We start from the raw sequence: 3,574 nt of genomic DNA, 5'->3' as shown, positions 1-3,574 counted from the left end.
TCCGAGAGAGCTTCTCGCTCTCCCCCGTGACATGGAGATGACCACAGTGTCCCTCCCCAGGGCTGGGGGGAATTACTCTAAATGAGGCGAGTCACTGCTTAACCACGCGCCTGCTGTGCGCCGGCCCTCGGTGAACATCGGCCATTCTTAATATTCTTATTGCCGAGGGATTATTTTAAAGTGACATTTGTAGCAACCGTTGACGGCTAGAGAATCCAGATTGTGTGGCTGGGAAAGAAAGAAGCAGGCGCGTTGGGAGGAGAGACGCTGTCACGGGTCTCGGTGGAGCCTGCCTGGCGCAGCGGCTCAGGCTGGGGGAGGCACTGTCACCGTCCCACTAGGAAGAAGGACTGACCGCGGCCACTTTGGTCTCCTCTGTCTGCAGAAGCTGCCCCTCTCGGAGGACCTTTGGCCCAAGTCGCCCAGTGCCACCCCAAACCCTTTAGCAGAAGTCCCTCACTGAGGTGGCCTGGTTCCTGATCTCGTTCTCCTTGGCACCAGCGTGGGGCCCGGTTCTGCTCCAGGGCAGCCCCGCTCAGGCAGAAGGGAAGTTCTGCTGGGGAGGGACCCTGATTTTCAAGTTCACGGCTCTCTCCCGGGGTGCACCGGGTCGCACGGCCAGGTTCTGTTCCTCAGATGTCGTTGGAGGATGACCCTGTGCCGAGGGCTCCTCCTCTGAGCTGCAGAAGGCTGAGCCCCTCCTCAGCCCCTCCTCAGGGCTGTGTAAGGACGAGCCACCCGGCCACTCGTGGGGCAGTGCCTAGAGGCCAGTCGGAACCTGGTGCTTCTGCTAGGGGTGGCCAGGGCTGGCTCGGCTGCTCCTCAATCTGGCCCAGGGTCGGCTTCCCTGAGAACCTGGCCTGCCACATCTTGGGTCCCCGTGCAGTGGGGGACATGGATTAACGCCTCATCAAATACTCCCCAAGTGAATTGTGCACGTCTGGACAGAAGGGAGCTCTCTCGGCCTCCCACCCTAAACCTTGCACTGCCCAAGAGACGCCGCTGTGTCTGCTTCGTGTCCGTCACCTCGGTGCCTAGCACCATTCCATGTATACACCTGGTGCTCGATAAATGCTGTAAGAATGATGGATGTACGAGTTTCTGTAGGAGGAAGGGCTGAGGCAGGAGAAGGTGGTGAGTCAGCACACAGCGGTTCCCACTCCCAGACGATAAGTACAAAGCACCCTCGCGCCTTGCCCACGAGAGGTGCCCCCCTCTCACGGCAGCCTGAGCTGGGCTGGCCCAGTGACAACCAGGATGGAGGGGGTCTCTGGGCCTCCGGAAGGCCATTTCCCAGCTAAGTGATTTCATGCAAGTGACCCCACCCCTCCGAGCATCAGGGACCTCCCCTGGGTCCACTCCAGGCCTCCCCAGACCAGAGGACAGCAGGAGCAGCTCAGGACTGTTGCCAAGGATGTGGACAATGTCCTTACTGTGAAACCTCAGCTGCAGCTGGGGGTCCCTACCCCACCCCCGGAAGCTGGCTGAGGCTTCAGTCCAATGAGGATTCAAGCTAAATCTGGAATCACACAGACCGGGTCTGAATTGCCCCCTGCCTGTGTGACCTGGAGCAAGATGCTCACCCTCTCTGAGCCTCAGAGAGTTCACCTGTAAAATGGGGCTAATAAAGCCTATTCTTAGAGGTCCTTGAGAGAATTCAACTATTGGACGTAACCCATTTAGGGCTCTCCCTGACTCTGAGCCCAAGTTCTCTTCTGTAATCTTTTCAATTATGGATGTGGCTCTATTGCCAAGGTAATTATTTTGGAGCCTCTGTGAAGTCCACAGAGCGGCTGACAGAGGCTGTGCCACGTCCCCCTCTCTGGCTGGCCCAGTTATTTCTTACCAGTCTGCGTCACTTTTTTTTTTTTTAAACATGATACTTCAATTTTTTTTTCTGATTACATAAGTAACACATGCTCATTGTAGTATATTTGGAAACCACAGAAAAGCACAAAGAAGCAAATAAATATCACCCGGAGATAAACACTGGTAACACTGTGGCTGATTTTCTTGCTGTCTGGATTCTGTGCTGTCTCCACATATGTGTATGTATATAAATATTGCTGCTCCTCCCTGATTTGGGTCATATGGTATTGCACAGTATAAATTAGATTATAACCTGCCTTTCCCACTTGATAGATCATGGGCATTTTCTGTATCATGAAATACCCTTCTTTAACATGGTTTTTAATCATTTCTTGGCTCCTGTCTGATGGAGGTATTCTGTTTTGTGGCTGTCTCCTGCTTATTTAACCATTTCCCCCATTATGGGTTCCCCTCTCCCTAAATTTCATTATAATAACGAAATCTATGATGCACATTTTTGTGCTCAAATCTTTGTAGACCCCTTATGTTATTTCCTTAGCATCAATTCTTCAAGGGGAATGAATTCCCGCTTGAGAGGATAGACATATTTTGGAAGCAGGAATCCTGTACTCAGGATTTCTGTGGCTTATGATCTATTGACAGGATTGTATGCTTATTATTCTTCTTTTACCCTGATTCCCAGTTGTTTGGTTGCTAACTACCCCTCTCCCGAGAGGGCTTACCAGGCTGCATGGTTTCCCACTAGTGTGTGAGCACGCTATTTTCCAATACCACACCCGTCGGCTGCCAGCATTTCATTTTTAAAAAAGCTTTCTCTAGTGTGTGTTTTTAAACTCACTCCATCCTCAGCTCCGCCACAGACTTGCTGTGTGACCTTGGCCATGTCCCTGCTCACTGGGGACGTCGGTATCTTCATCTATCCCAGGAAGGGATGAACTTACATCTTGTGATTATTTTGGTTACAAGGGACAGAAGCCAAACTCAATTGGCTTAAGGCAAGAATGAATCACTGATGGTTTCATGTAATTGTAAAGTTCAGGGAGAACTTCAGGCACAGCTGCATTTAGGACTCCTAGAGTCATCAAGAATTCGTTTCTTCTGTGTTCAGGGGCTCTGATACTGTTCCAGCCCTGGAATCTCAAAAGCAGGTGTCTTCCAAGGGCAGCATCCCCTCTCTTAGAATAGAATCCCAAGGTTCATTTTGATTGGGCTAGCTTGCCTGTCATGCACCCATTGCAGACCAATCACTGTGCAGAGGGGGCGGGGCTATGCTAATTAACCCGGCCCCGCCCTGGGGATCGGCCTGGGGTTGGCTCAGTGGACCCCAGGGGGGTGTGGCCAGAAGCTGGTGGAATGAGCTCAGACCCGGAGGCTTCTGACCCTGACCTTCCCGGAGCCTAGGAACCTCTGGTTTCCGCAGCACGTTTCCTGCACAGGCTTTTCATGCCTGGTTTCTCCATGGCCAACGTCTCCTGCCATTAAATTCATGGGTGACTCGTTTCAGTTATCTTTGCTCTGGGAGCACTGGCATGGAGGGAGGTAATTACCATATAGATTTATAGACCTCTGCTCAACCAACAGGGTCCTTCCCCTGCCAAAGCACAAAGCCAGCCTCATAAATATTAATCAGAAGGAAACAGCAATCAACTCAAGTGGGAGAGGAAATGGCAGATTGCTTTTTCCTCTCTAGGACATAAAAGCAACATTCATTTTCTGTATGACCAGGGGCTGGCTGGCGGCTGCT

This window comes from Ictidomys tridecemlineatus, chromosome 2 (assembly GCF_052094955.1).
Source record: "Ictidomys tridecemlineatus isolate mIctTri1 chromosome 2, mIctTri1.hap1, whole genome shotgun sequence".
Lineage (NCBI taxonomy): Eukaryota > Metazoa > Chordata > Mammalia > Rodentia > Sciuridae > Ictidomys > Ictidomys tridecemlineatus.
This window is presented reverse-complemented; position numbering follows the sequence as displayed.